Source organism: Ictidomys tridecemlineatus, chromosome 8, assembly GCF_052094955.1.
Source record: "Ictidomys tridecemlineatus isolate mIctTri1 chromosome 8, mIctTri1.hap1, whole genome shotgun sequence".
Lineage (NCBI taxonomy): Eukaryota > Metazoa > Chordata > Mammalia > Rodentia > Sciuridae > Ictidomys > Ictidomys tridecemlineatus.
Window position 1 is genome coordinate 150,200,505 of NC_135484.1, and position 16,251 is coordinate 150,216,755.

Here is a 16,251-nt window from a genome sequence, read left to right on the forward strand (position 1 = left end):
GTGCTTAAAGCACCATCCATGCTCATGGGTTTTACATCTGGACACACCAGAAGAACGGCCCTTCCTGTTCAGTATCTTCAAGTAGATTGTGTGGTCCAAGAAAGATGCAGATCTGTCTCTTTGCCCTGTGGGTATCTTAGGCCCAAGATGCCCCCATGTTCTGTCTCTCCACATAAAAATGAAAGGTTCTGACTCATTGTTCTACAAGACTTCACTAGTGGAGGTTCAAAAATACCTTGAGATTCACACGAGGAGGAGTTAATTATGCACTGGCAGGAACAAAAGCAATGCCCGTCTTCTTCCAGAAATAATTCAAAAGTCAGAAGTGAAATGCTTCTTAACTGTGTGACTAATTTATTTGAACTGTTAATGCCTTATCATTCTTGCTCTTTCTAAATATCTCAGGAGATACCTGAGTGTCAAAAAGCAGGAAAAATTTATAGATTTTTCCACTCCCAATTCTCTCTCTCTGCTAACAGCGGTGTAATGTGGAGGAATCCATGATGACATGAGATTCTAAAGAATCCTAGTAATCCTCTTTCTGACAAGACAGCTGGTGGGCATCAGAGGCAGAAGCAGCCTTGGAGGCTGAGGGAGACCCAAGGGAAATGACAACTAAAGGCCTTGGTTAATCCCGGATTGGGTCATCCACAGGAGACCACTGAACTACAGCGGCTCACACTGGGCCATGGGGAGATTGACTATGGATTGTCCGTGAGATGCTCTTGTGGTGTAGAGTTTGCCTGTCCTGAGTGTGGCCTTTGCATTGTAGTTTAGAAGAGAATGCCCTTGTTTTGGTAGACACTGAGGTCTCCGAAAAGAGACAGCATGGGCGTCGCTGGCTTTCAAATGGTTCAAGGAAAAAAGTGCAAAGGTAGGCAAGAGAGAAACCTGGATGAAGGAGAGGGAGAGAGGAGAGGAGAGGAGAGAGGAGAGAAGAGAGGCATACAGCAGGGTGACAGGGTGTTGGGGCTAGGGAATCAGGTGAAGGCATGACATATGGCTGTCCTCCCTTGGAAACATCTCTATTGGTTTCAACGTTTTAAAATAAAAAGGAGAAAAAACTAGAAAACAACCCAGGCTTGGGGAGGTGGTAGGTCCCGTAGAGATGAAAGCCACGTTGCTCTGGTACCAGTGGCTGATGGTGCAGGCTGAAGGGTTCAGCAAAGGTTCATCGATTGGATCTATTTTTGCCTATTCTGGAAGGTGTCAGAGTGAAAGTGTTTTGTTTTGGACTTTTAAGAAGTAGAGCAGGAGCGTTCCCTCTGCACCCCTCTCCTGGCCTCCCCCACTCTGTCTGAATCAAAGCCCCTCTCCACTTCAAGGAGCCAGAAAGCCAGTCACCATCAGACCCACTTCCTGACCGGGCAGTGGGGTCTGGAGAGGAGACTTGAGTGGATGGCGTGACATTATTGGCCGGGTGACCCTTTTTTCTCTCTCCTTTGTCTGTGAACAAAACAGTATGTACCCAGCATTGGCCTAAGTTGATGCTGGGCAGTGGAAGGAGAGGGTAGCCGTTGACGGGGGAAGGCCATATGCGTGTCCCTCTTCCATCTGTAGGTACCTAGCTGAGGTCCCTTAGCAAGAGATTAACGGGAGACAAGCGTGCAATCTTACTTAATGTAAATCTCGTGCCCAATGGAAGCCTTCAGAAATGAGGACCCAAAGAAGCAGGTGAATTTTACTCTAGGTCTGATGAAGAGGTGGTAGACGTGGGCACATCTGATAGGGCTCAGGGGCATGATGTGATGGTGACAAATTGGAGGAGGGTGGCAGGTCCCATGCTCAGATTCCTCCCGGGGTCCCCGAGTCTTCAGGCTCTAGGGAGGGCGCCTCTCACAGGAGGGTCTTACAACCTGTTCAGGGATGAAGAGCAAGGGCAAGGGGGGACTGATCTTTTTGCTTTTGATGTTTTCTCAAATGCCAGGGCGCCATCGTTAGAGGGTAATGTGACTGAACGGGTTGTGTGGGGGAAACAGCACGATTTCAAAGCAAGTGTAGGTGGAGACGATCCAAGGGTCACCAACCCGTGAATGGTGACCAACAGGGTGCACCCTTGACTGTTATTCACCTTGGAGAAGCAGGAACTCTGGTGCATGCCACACTTGGGAGCACCTCAGAGACATTAGGCTAAGTGAGTGAGACAGTCATAAAAGGACAAATACCATGCGACCCCACCTATAGGAGTTACTAGAGTAGTCCAATTCTTAGAGATCCCAGAGTCCAATGTCGGTTGACAGGGACTAGAGGGAGGATGAATTGGAGAGGTAAGATTTTCATGGGTGCAGAGTTTGAATTTGGAATGATGGATGTTCTGGAAATAGATCTTGGTGACAGTCACCAGGCAGCGTGAATGTATCTAATGCCCCTGAAGCGGATAGTATGGAACACGCATGTAATGCGTATTTTACCACATTAGGGAGAAAGAAAAGAGAGGAGAGAGGAGAGGAAGGAAGGAGGGAAAGGAGGGATGGAGGAGGGAGAAGGAGCCTTTGTCCTCACCCATCTTTGAAGCTCTGAAGCACCCTGCTTTATATTCACAAAGTCCAGGAATAGAATGTGGGGTTTTCGGGATGTAGGAATTGTCACCAACCACCACGGGGTGGTTTCAGGACTGGAAAGGGAAGGGCCTGGGAGGCTTTAGAAGCAGCTGCCCTGTGGGGCGACCCTGCAGTGTGGCCCCACAGCACCTGGGGGTGAGGGGAGAGGGGAGACCTGGTCGTGCTCCTTGTAAGGCCTTGTTAGTGCCTGTCACCAACAGGGCCAGGATGAGGGTCCGCTGCAGAACTGGAGCCCTGCACTTTAAATTAAACCAGCGCCCCGCTGGGAGGCACGCACTCCCTTTCTTCTCCACAGTCGGGAAACAATCCTGAGGTTTGTGGGCATGGTTAGCAGCACCAGTGACCTTCAGTCTTTCCACTTGAAATGGATTCAAGATGATCACACGGCTTCAATAAAATCCTTCTGCCTCTCCTCTTCACAGGGTGGCTGTCTCTCACCTCTGCTGTCTGTCTGCGGCCCTCTCTGTTTCTCTCTCTCTCTCTCTCTCTCTCTCTCTCTCTCTCTCTCTCACACACACACACACACCCTGCATTGCTCCTCCTAGGGGTCTGCCAGGTACAGGAGGTTAATCCCACCTCCAAATGCGCTGCCCTCCCACCTGGCTCAGAAGGAAGTGGAGCTTTCTCACCTCCCCGCTCTCCTCCCTCCTCTCTGATGAACATCCAGCCAGATGGCCATTCCCCAGTCTCCCAGCGTGAGTTTGACTGACAGGAGCCTTTGATAAACCTTGGAAGAATGAAGTCATCTCCGGGTCACCGGGGCTGCCTGGCCTTTAACACCCCACACAGACCACCATTATCTGTTGAATAGGAGACAAAGGAAATTAGCCCAGCATCCCCATCATCCCTATTATTTCCGGGCTGATTTAAACCACAGCAATGCATGCCCTTCACTTTCCTCCAAAAGGTACAAATGTCAGCTGTTCAAAAATGCAAACAAGAGGCCTTCCTATGTTAATGGCTGGGTTTCTTTGTTCCAGCCAGAAGTAGAAAGTGCATTTCATTCACAGCCTCTGAGCTAGACTTACCAGGCTTCCAAACAACTTCCTTCACTCTGGGTCCCTGAGAAGCGTAGATGAGGTTCTTAAGCCTTCAGAGTTTCAGCTGGGAAAAGAAAAGAGGAGGCGAGGATTCATTTCCAACCTTTAACAGCAGATAATCAAAGAATCAGGAGATAACAGGACAAATCTCCTACCAGCTTAACCCGGAAATTGAGAAGGAAGGGGGAGAAAAGCATTCTCTTCATTCACCCAGAAACAATTTTCTCCTGGAAACTAAAATCTTTAAATGTCGGCAGAGTTAGAAATGAGGCAGAGCTACCACAGGCCATGCTACCTCGAGGAGACTGCTGCTGATGGCAGCCAGGGCAGGCCTGTGCTCGTGTGTGTGTGTGTGTGTGTGTGTGTGTGTGTGTGTGTGAGTGTGTGTGTGTGTGTGTGTGTGTGTGTGGTGTGCTCTTGGTATTCCTTGCCTGTGGGTAAGCATCTCAGCTTCAGATGGAAATGCCACTATAGCAGAAAGGCTCGTGATGGGAAAGAATTTTGCAATAATTCCAATGTTATGTTAGAGATCAAAACAAATTCCCTATAGATGGCCGCCACCCTTCTTCCAACAAGGCAAAGACTGCTTTTGTTATCATGCAAGCGACACCTTTACACTGTGGAAAGCGAGCGTCTGAGAAATCCTGACAGTCCAGATTCACTGATGAGTCAATCATTACACATTTGATGGGCTTCAGGGCCAGAAGTGGCAGCAGGTCCAACAGACCCCACAAAGGTTCACAGTCCAGAAAAGGAAACAGTGGGATTAGGCTTCCTTATTAAAAAACAGGTAGGACCTACAAGGGAGGAAAGGTTCTCCCAGAAAGGAACAAAAGACTGGGGAAGAAAGAGAACCCGCCCCAGGGTTTGGGCTGGGATGGGAAGGACTTGGAGTAGGTGGGAGTAGGTTAGAATGCAGCAGCGATTGCGGGCTCAACTGTCCAGATGAAGTCTGATGCCAAATGCCAATGTCTGGGCTTGGCACAAGATCACGAGCCACCACACAGCTTTGTAGGTTCAAACAGCAATTCTTTATTCCCGATCTCACACCAGCCTCCACACACGCTCAGGGGAAATCCCCAATCTCCCGCACAATACTTTCTCTCCACGAGAACTCAGCGGGAACTCAGGCAGCAGGCACGCCCTACTCCCAGCAGCAATAATCTTCAACCTCCAACTTCCCTAAAACTCCTATTGTCTTAAACCGGGAACACCCTAAACCCAAGGACCGGGATACTTCCTCAAACCTGCAGGATACACCCTAATCCTGGATCCACCCTGGTCATTGAGCAGGGTCACCTTTCTCAAACACACATGCAAGGTCACAGCAAATTTCCAAGGCAAGAACATTTAACATGGGATACGCTGGCAAGGATTTCGATGCGTCATTCCTACTTGGCAATGGCCCTCAGCAGTCTGAACATTTCCTTTGTGTATTAATGCCCTCTGGCTGCATAAAAGAGCTCACAGACACAGTGGCTTAAACAACACAAGCTTACTTCTCACAGTTCTGGAGCATGGAAGTCCAAGTTCAAGGTGTGGGCAGGTTGGGTTCTCCTGAGGCCTCTCCTTGGCTTTCCGTATCCTCACATGACTTCCTCTCTATTCATGAACACCCCTTGCCTCTTATACAGAAGTAATTAAGTGCAGAGTTCACTTAATCTTAAGTAAGTCCTTGGGGGTTAAAAGTGCAACATATAAGCTTTTGGAGGAACACAATGTGGTCCTTAGTGTTTCCTTCAGCAATGGGAAGGCAAGAGTGATGGGACAGGGTGTCTTCATGACACTGGTTGAGGGTCCAGTGGGGTACAGGTACTCAGTGTCTGGAACAAAGAATTCAGCAAGACACACAGAAATAACAGGCAGACGGTAGAGATATTGAAAGTGAAATCTCTCTCCATAAAGAAGAGCAGAGTGGGCCAACACGGCAGTGGCTCGAGTTCCAATGTTTAGGTGAGCCTTACATGCTGAGCTTTGCTTCCTACGCTCCCCTGGACCTGAGTGAGGGCCTTGCTGTTTGTTCCCAGTCATGATTTTTGTCTATTTGGAAAGCAGAGCAGTGGTGGACGTTGCAGTAATAATGAGACTCACCCTCCCACCTGGAACTCCGCCTGGCGTTTTTCTTGGCCCCCGCCTCCACCATCTTGACGGATTGGTGAAGAGAGGGCAAACCAAGAGTCCAAGTGGGAGGTTTCTACAACAGGTAGCTTGACGTCGGCAGCAAAAAGAACAGAATGCTGAATTAACGTGCTCAGGGGAAATCAGAAGGCCTCACGACCGGTTAGATGCTAGGAGCCAAAGAGGACCAATGGCTTCGCATTATTCCTGGAGACTGGGGAAGTGGCTGAGATGTGGCAAGGCTGTGAAGGAGGAGCTCAGAGCACAGAGTGGAAAGCTCTGCAGCAGGTGCTCAGACGTTGCCATCTTGGGCCATCTTGTACCACGAATTCACCTTTCTGGGCCTCGTTTTTCTCTTGTCAGAACCCACCTCACTGGTGGCTCTTGTGTCACTAGGTAGAAGGATACCTCCTATTTCAGCTATGAGATAGACTTCAAGATCACCAAGGCAGATTGCAGAAGCAGCTTACGAACCATGTTTCACATTGTAGTGACCAGAAGATGCTTTCGGGGAGAAGAGAAAAGAAGTAGGCCTAGAACAACCGTACGGATGCAGAAATCACCCTGACCCTGAGGTAAGCACGGGAGCTGTATCTTAAACTGCCAAGAAAACAGGCCTGAGCTTGGGTGCATTCCTAAGAGATGCAGCCCTTGAGAACCCTGGGATAGTCTCCCAGCTGGAAAGAGGGACCCATATGGAAAGACAGGGGACAGGTGGGGGTGTTGAACCACCTCAGACCAGCCTGCAAACAGTTACTGGGTGGAGAATGCTCATCTATTCTCCATCTCCTCCAAAGCTGGGACAGGGAGAAAGATGGAGTGAAAAAGCAGAGTAGAAGATAAATGATTTCTAAAGAGGCAATTCTTACCAGGGAGTTAGCATATGCTGTGAGCTGAATTGCTCTCCTTTAAATAAATTTTTATTTTTTGGTGGTCTTTTTTTTTTTCTTTGAACTAAGGATTGAACCCAGGGGAACTTTACCATTGAGCTACAGCTCTAGTTTTTTTTTTAAATTTAATTATTATTATTATTTTTAATTTTGAGACACAGTCTCTCCAAATTGCTAAGGCTGGGCTTGAACTTATGATCCTCCTGGGCTCGACCTCCTGAGTCTTTGGAATTACAGACTGAGCCACCACATCCTGCCCTACAATAATGTTTGCTTCTTAACCCCCAGTACCCCAGGAATGTGACTGCATCTGGAGATGGGATCTTTAAATAAGACATGAACTTCCCACCTGAGGCTGGCACCCAATCAGATATGACTGGCATTCTTATAAGCAAAGGAGATTAGGACAGACACATCCAGAGGGAAGACCCCAAGCAAACCAGGGAGAAGACAAGGCAAGAAGCCTCCTAAAACACTAACCCTGACCTCACCTTGACCTCACACTTCCAACCTCTACGACTGTGGGGAAGTAGATTTCTGCAGGGTGAACTCTGCCACCGGAAGTACTCTGCCACCGCAAGTACTCTGCAGTAGCACACGTCACTAAAGGCTCCTGGAACTCCCCTGCTTTGTTATCTTTGAGAACAGACGGAACAAGAGATCTCATCAAACCTTCAGTTAACATTTTTACTCCAAGACCCCTGCTCCCACCATCGCTGGTCCAGGCCGCGCCCCTTGCCTCGGGTACTCAATGTGACTTTGGAATAATTTAGTTATGCTCAGCACCACAAATGCAAATGGTCCGGCTTTGCCATGGCTGCTTTTATGGAGTCACAGCATTGCAGAACACTATGTGGCCCTAGAGAACACTATTAAAATTTATGGTGTAGCTTTACTGGGTCAATTCCAATACTTTTGTATCAATCCCAGGGCCCCTTGGGATGCAGTGCAGTTGTTTTTTTTTAAAGTGGCAATTATTTCACTTATTATACTTAGAACTTGGATTCTTTGAAATTAATTAGACACAAAATAAGGAAAATTTGTAGAAGTAAAGCATTTTTATTTTGCATAGAAATTCTAAAAGTTTCTAGTCCAATTCTTCACCCTAATCATGAATTCTTCTATACAACATGTCATCTTCCTGCCAATTAATTGCCTTCAGTGATCAGAAACACAGCTTTCCAAGGCTGCCCCTGTGGCTGCACCGAGCTGGGAATCTGTTTCTTTGTACCTTTTTCTGGCTGAGAGCAGTGCGTCCTGGTGACCATTTTGCCTCCCTGCATGCCACCCCCCTACCCTTCACCTTGTCCGTGACCCTACCACCGGGAAGCAATGTCCTTTCCAAGTGTTTTTCAGGTTGAGCTGAGAGGAAAGTGAATCCTTTTCTCTCTGGTTGCTCAGCTTGATAGATGGTGGTCCTGTGACCTGAACAGCAGTCAGAGAAGGTCAAGTCTTTTGGAAAGTAGGGGAAAGAGAGAGAGAGAGAGAGAGAGAGAAGCACCACGATTCAGAAACGTGAGCCATTAACCCCTCCTCTTTAGGTACGATATTGCAGGTCACGTTGCTGTCACACACCAACATGAGATTTGGTGGAGGAATAAGTATAAAAGTCGTCATTTGAGGGAGAAAATTTTGTCCAAACTAGGAGATTTTGAGAGGAAACCATGGGGTTGTACATTTTGCAATTGTACTTGAACATGAACCCTGAAGCAGCCTGTCCCTTTCACTTCCAGACCACACGTCCCTGACCCTTCCACACTTGGTTACAAGTCATAGTTAGACCACCCTGAGGGTGATTCTTTGGACCCTCGGCAGTTTGCCAATGTCTCTGAGCACATGCAGCAACTGTAACTGAATTTAGCACTCCAAACCTGATTGCCCGGGCCAGCAGATCACTTGGGTTGAAGTGATCAGTACCATGGGCCATCCTCAAACTGCATCTCCCTCTTGCTCTGACCCTGTCTCTTAACTATCACTTCATATCGTGGCTGACACCTGGGTGGGGTGTAAGCACCAATGAACAAATGCTTATTTTGAGCTGCAAATCAACTGTTAGGTGTGGAGAATGGGACCTCAGATATTATTTTATTAGCACCAGTTGACTGTTTTGGTTTAACAAAACCAAACTTCTCAGGGAAGTTTGGAGAAACAATGAGAGAAATAATAAATTTAATAAACTTATCATCTAAGTATTTTTATTATTATTGATATTGACATTAGCTGATGTTTAGTGCTTCCCATGGGCCAGTTCTTGTTCTAAGTATTTCAGGCATTTTTTCACTTGCCCAATTCACAATAAAAATATGAGTTGGATATTTTAAACATAGCAAAGAAATTATTAGAATAACTCCAAATTTCAATCTAGAATAAAGTGTATCCTTTACACTTGAATAAAAACCTGAGAAATATCCGAGGCTATGATCAACCAAGATAAAAATTCCTCCAGAGGGAAAGAAACTCACAGTGGCCCATGGGAATTAGCCTGACTACGCACATGCAGGGCCTAGAAATAATCGGGAGCGTCCTGAATTAAAGAAAAGTCACATAGAAGTAAAAAGGAGAAGTCTCACTCCGACGCGCCTGTCTTTGGGGCTCCAGGCCGTGCAGGAGGCTGGAGCCCGAGGTCCATCCTGCCAGCGAAGGGAGTGTTCTCACCGCTCTGCAAGGCTGACCAGAGGAATTCAATGTGCCCACCTGGCTCTTGTGCAATGGCAGGTAACCTGCGAATCCAGAGGGCTTTGAGGGAAGGAGCCAGGTTCCAAGAGCATGGATGCAATCCTGTTCCCCTCCTGTCACATGGCTGCAGACACTGCCACCAGCGTGTCCCAGACTGCTCATTGCTATCGCTCAGATTCCTAAGGCGGTGTCTCCACAGAGAAGGAGGGGAGAGGAGAAGGCTCCCACTGCTTTCCCCGCGAAGACTCCACGGTGAAATTCCATCCCACAGAAGCCAGCTCTCCACTGAGTGAATTGAGCCTTTTATCAGTCAGATTTGTATACACCGTGGAAAGAGCCAGAAAAGGGAGTTACTCTACACCTCGTATATTTTTTAGTTCCCTAGGATTAGTTGCTATTGGACCAAACATGAGGAGAAGAGAAGAAAAAGTCTAATTCAGCCCTCCGTGTACCCTTGGTGGCTTGCTGAGGTCCCCGCGGCTGACTGGGCTCGACTGGGTGCTTTCCTGCCATTGTCATGGGGCACTCCATAGCACCAGGACACGTTCTCTGTTCCAGGCCTGCTTTATTTATTTTGCAAATAATTTAATGATAAGAGCTGGTGTGTGTGAGTGTGTGTGTGTGTGTGTGTGTGTGTGTGTGTGTGTGAGAGAGAGAGTCAGAGATACAGAGAGATTGCGTGCATGCACACGAATGTTCACTGATCTGATTTTAGCTTTGAGACCAACTCATCCTATTCACCAAAAGTAGCACAACCAAAACATTTCAGTGGGTGAAATCAGGTGCAAAACCTTCAGGATCTTCTTACCTTTTTCATTGACTTTAATTATGGCAGAGGCAATGCCCTGTGGTAAAATAAAAACCAAAGAAGGGCAACCAATAAGATATGTGGATATAGAGGTCCTGTTTCTGTCACTAGATTATGGAAAGGAACTCGACATTATTGACTTGGTCCCTTACAGTTTCCTTTATAAAGCTTCATCCATAGGAATAACCTTTCTACCCTTTTTTTTTTTCTGTGCCATGAGTTTGTGGCATTCTTGCTACGTGACTCTCACCTATTTTTAATCATTCGGTGACTATTTATTGAGCACCTACTAGGTAGCAGGCATGTACATGGTGCTGGGACCATAGCAGTAAGACAACATGGTCTCTGCCCTCCTTCCTCCTAAATCTAGAGGATTTTTTATTTAAAGATGATGCAGGGATCATTACTCCAAAATCCCTCAGAAGTTTTCGACACTCAGGGATGATGCAAGAATCTCTGCAGATAAGAGAGAAGGTGCATTTGGTCAAAGAATATTAACCAAAGAAAGAGAGAACATCCTCGGGAAGGCATCTGTGGAAGCACTCGACGCGCTCACTGCCTTGCTCTCTCCAGGGCTGTGTGCGAGAGGAGGAAGTCTTTCTTTTTCCTTCTCTGACAGAGGAATCTGATTCCGAACTTCAGGTTGGTTTCCATTTCCTCCTAAGCTGATTTGTATCATCTGGTTTTCTCACTGATGCTGCTGTATCAATGATCTTAACTGGGCTCTGCTTTGGGGAATATTCTGAGTGTACCAAGTGAACCTTCATCTCTTTAGATAGAGGCGGCTTTGCGGGTGCCACCTATTCAAGTGTAAATAGCCCTCTGCTCAGAGAGAACCTGAGCAGGGTTTAAACTCTGCCAATGCCATCTGGAAACTCTTGGGATTTTTTTTTTAAATCGGGAGCCCCACCTTGTAGGCAATAACCTTTGCAAATTCCACAGCCAATTTTGTCCTTAGAATTAAGGGAGGGCAGGCGGAAAGATTGAGACATGAAGGGTGGGTCTAACACACACTCAGTTTTTGGAGATTATGGTACTGGATGGTTCATCATAGATGCTCGAGAAATAAGACACTACTTTCTCAATATTTGTTTGACAAAAAAATTGCTGACCAAGGGCCTTGCAGGTGAAACAAATAAATCTTAACGATTTCACCGGCCAATCTCATTGGAGTCTGTGGCAACCAGAAGGCTAAAGGAGGCATGGAGAAAGCCCTGTGCGTGATTTTTATTATACCTAAACTTTTTCTAGAGAAGGCAATATCTGAATGGGAAACCTGGCATTTGAAGACAGGGGTTCAATGCAGGACTCTTGTCCTACTACTTAAGGGAGGTTGTCTGAGCTAGTTGAGCACTTGGGACCTTTAAAACTCTTTTTCCAAAAAGCCAGGACAGTCATGCCATGTTCTTAGACTGTTGAGAGGATTGAGCGGTATATGTTCCAGTGCCTTTAAAAGTCTGTCACATAGCAAGCATCCAATAAATTATTGTGTTGGTTTGATAAAACTGTAGTTCTTAGAATTTTTTCTGAATGAACCCATTGAGAAAAAAAATTAAAGTTATTAAGTATCTGGGCTTAAAAGATCAGATTTCTCAAAATGGAATTTTATTGCTATCGTTAGTTTTACAAATCCCTTTTTCATCTTTTCAGCACTAAACAATGTTACTTCCACCCATGAGAGGGTTCTTCTTTTTAAGTAGCCTTTATACCGCCTACACTCTTCAGATACATTGTACTCCGATGCCAAGGATTTCCTGTGCTGCATGTATGCACACAACCCTGCAAAATAATTCAGTTTTCAAAGTAGATCCAGGTTATTTTACCACCTCCATCCCCCTAAAATTACTGCTACCCTCTTTCTAGAACTGAACCAGTCACGTATTTGGGATTTCATCTCCAGCTCTGCTTCTGTCTCTGCAGGTCCTTCCTAGAGCAGAGAACAAACATCCATGGCTTATCTTAGCCAGGGCCCTATGATCCAACTCAGGCAATAGATTTGTGCTTTTTCAATTTAAAGCACAAAGTTCACATCAATTAAATCAGATTGGGCAAAAACCTAAGACCCAACATTACATCCGATTCCCTAGTTATCTTCCTCCTGGTTTTGAAAAGTGTAAAGAGTCTATTGTTTGATGAGTAATAGAAAATAAGATCCCTGATCCTTGTTCAAGATGATGCCTGATTCATAGAAAGCACAGTCTCACAGGAAAGGGAAGTTCGGTCATCTCTAAAGTGCCACTCACGATTACTCTTCAAGGGTTGCTTCTAAGTGCTGCTGAGAATGGTGATCACTGTAGCCCCGAGGGATTGTCCAAGAAGGAAATTCCGTGAACTGTGAAAATTTCTTAACATTTACTATAAAATATTTAGAAGTATTTCATTTAAAAACATATGGAGTGGTAACCGTTCGGCTAAGCATTTAGGTATAGCTCCATGAAACTGTTCTACTCTACAGAAAGTGCAATTGAAATTTCGAGAATTTGAGAAACTCGTTCAAGATAAGATTTGGACCTGGAAGAATCAGGACTAAAATTCAAGCATGTCAGATGCCAGAAGAGGGTCTCTCACCCAGAATGTTCCTCTGCCTTCTGTTTTACCTTCCCTCTATAAATGTGCTCCCCATTCCTCATCTAGAATGGAGAATGTAAGTGAGCTCACCTGCAGGACTTCCTTCAGGAGAAAAGAGAACCTGAACAGAAATTACTTTCATGAACATCAGATTCTCAAGCTTGATGTTCAGATGAACTTATTATTGAGGGCAACTGTGTGTGTGTGTGTGTGTGTGTGTGTGTGTGTGTGTGTGTGTATGACAGAGACAAAGAATGCATGCACACAAAGCATGTCCTCTCACAGTAGTGTATCATGAAAAATATATCAATACACATGCGTGCAAATGCGAGCCCTACCTCCTACTAATTCTCTTTTTAGAAATGGGAGTGAGCCTTAGTTTAAATAATAAATATTTCCAGGGTTCATAAATCTCATATACATGTAGCACAACCTTACTATTTAAACCAATTGATAATTTGTGGGTAAAAATGAATATTCAATATGGTTCTAGCTTTTTAAAGTACATCTATTTTTCCCATTGCATAATCCTAAATAAACCATATGTAGTCAGATTGGCAAACACTCCCTTGCAGTTTCTTTCTATGCCGACGTTGTGCATGCGAGGGACCCTTGGTGTGTGTGTTGATGTTGGCCAAGTTCATTGCTGTGTGAACATGTGCACGTTTCCAAACCTGCTGATGTGGAGGTTGCACCTGACAGGAGGGGAGAGTGTTTTCCCAAGCCTTAGTGCATCTGTTGAGGGAGAGTGAAAGGAAGTTCTGCAGAGAGATTTACTTTTCAGCAGATGCCCTGAGAAAGGCCTGGAACAGCACACACAGGAAACCGAGGTCTCTCTGAGATTATGCCTCACTTTCTCACCTCTTGTTTTTCCACTCCCACCTACTTTTACAAATTTTCTGCACGGGATGAAAGGTTAAAAAAAATCCTTTAACACTGCTATATGCCAATTCCCACATGTTCTGCCTCTTGGTAGAAAATAAAGAGACCAAATAAGAAGACCACAGAATATTTAGGGGTTGCCAGGCCATGTACCAGAACATCCCTAGTTAATGTGCAGAGCTCTATTCAACTGGCCACAAAAAGTGCCATACCGGGGGACAGAAAGGGACATATCTCATGGTTTTTAAACTGCATGCTTTTGAAGAAACTTCCCAATCCTTAGACTATGTCATTATTCCCAATTCCCTTCCAAAAATAGATAAAATGAATTTTCTGGATTCAATCCAAAGATCACTTCATTCAAACTCCTGTTCAAATGTCACAACCCCAGAGTGGCTTTTGCAAAACATACTATCTAGAATGTCACCCAACACCCCCATCACCTTCTATCACATTTGTTTCTGGTTTATTTTTCTGAATAGCAACAGTTGCCACCTGACCCTTGACAATGTATCTTCTGTTGGTTCATTTTGTTTTTCCTCCCTCTAAGATGTGTGTACCATGTGAGTGGATTCATTGAATAGTCCAGCGTATCATCAGCCCCACAGCGGTTCTCTGCACCTGATAGGGACTCGATACATATTTGTTGGGTTGAGTGTCTTTGGAAACAAGCCTGCCATATGGGGCTGGCACAGTGCAGGACATGCTATTTTCTGATGGCATTTGTCCTTACCTAATTCCGCCCCAGGGAATCTTTTCAGGAGGCGATCTTTAGTCTAAGTTTCTTCCACTACTTTCTTCTGTTCTCTGTGTAGTTAGCACAAAGGATATTTGAGTTCAATCTGCAGAGAAATGCCATAGATAGAAATGATAATGTCCCCTCAACTTAAAAGGGCTGAGCATGTTTTGAAAGTGTTTTATGAACTGGAAACCTTTCTATGAGGTATTCCACCGCAGCCCCATAAAACCCTACACCCCGCTGGAATGTCATCCTGTTAAATTTGGCAGCGTTTCCTTCCTCCAGTAATGAGTTCGGTTCATGTTTTCATTTAAGTTCATACCCAGATACAAATCAGTGTCGCCACCACAGGCACAGACTCGCAGAGTCCCAGGCCCTCGGCATGAGCGTGGTGGGCTGGGAAAGAGTGTGCGTGTCTCTTGCACAGGGGGCTCTGTGGCCCTGGCTGTCCTGGGCCTGCCTCGGTGCCAGGCTCAGTGGCTTCCAGCTTCTCTCTGAGCTCCTCTCCCAAAGCTACTCTGAATTTCCTGCGGTGACCCCTTTGTGTGCCCCTCTGAGAAAGAAACAATAATTGCTTATGTTTTTTTTCCAAGAGGAGAGTTCAAGAGCACAAGTGGTTTTAGTTAGGAATTCAATAAACACTTTGGCAGGCATGAGCGCAGCCGTGTGGAAGGACCCGGGGCTTCTCCCAGTTCTAGCTGAAGGCAGATATTTTCACACGAGTAAAATGGGCCACGGCCAATAGCATGCAGGCCACCTCTGTCCCTGGAGGTCACATCAGGTGGCTAAAATCTGGTACCTGCTCACTCTCTGCCCCACAACCTGGTGATGTGGGGGCTGAACTCAGGGCCCTGGGCATGCTGGGCAAGGACTTTACCACAGAGCCACACTCGGGTCCCTCGCTGGCTACTATTTTATTTATTTATTTGTTTATTTATTTATGGGGGCCGATTGGTACTGGGGATTGAACAGGAGCACTTTACCACTGAGTCACATCCTCAGCCCTTTCAAAATTTATTTATTTATTTTTTAATTTTGAGACAGGGCTCACTAGTTGCTGAGGCTGGCCCTGAACTTGCAACCCACCTGCCTCTGCCTCCCCAGTTGCTGCGATTACAGGGAAGTACCACTGCATGGTTCTCACTGGCAACTTTTTAAAGTGGCATTTTCAGGCTGGGGATGTGGCTCAGTGGTGCAGTGCTTGCCTAACACACACAAGCACATGGGTTTCATCCCCATTAACTCCCCCCATCCCACCCCACACACATGGCGTAACCAGTGAATTATTGTGACTACAACAGACATGATAACCCAGCCAGCAAGAGCACACAGCGTGTGGAGGTGCTCCGTCTCCGGGCTGTGGGGACTCTATCCTGCCTGGAGCCACTCCACTCCTTCCTGTAGCATCCTGAGCAGCGCCTTCATCCAGAGAATTGCAGCCAACCCCACCCTTCCCCAAGCCAAAGTTTCAAAGAGATCATTCCAGTTTGTACAAGAAAAGTCAGGTAAGAACAAGGTTCCAAAATAAATGGAGGAAGGAAGTGACATGAAAGCAAAAATAAATAATAAAAAATAAAAAAGATTTGCTTTCTTCATGTTCAAGAGAGCCAGCTAATCCCCCCAACACACACACACACACACACACACACACACACACACTCGTATTTCACAAGCCCTTTTGCCTGGCTGCAGATTCGTAACTCTGGACCTGCCAAGTCAGAGGGTGGAAGCCGCAGTACTGAGACCCTCAGATCTCAGCATCCATGGTCCTGCTCCTTTCCTAGATGCCAGGAGAGCAGACAGCAGGACTCACTCTGAGCAGTCAGACCCCTCAGTAGGTAGATGGCTCTGCAATGCTAGGGGCCATATCTTCTTCGTGTGTGAATTTGGTACCAAGTGATGACTTACAGGGCCTGCTCTATTAAAAAGCAGAGTGACATTTCTATTCTCCCCTGAGGGAATTCTTTTC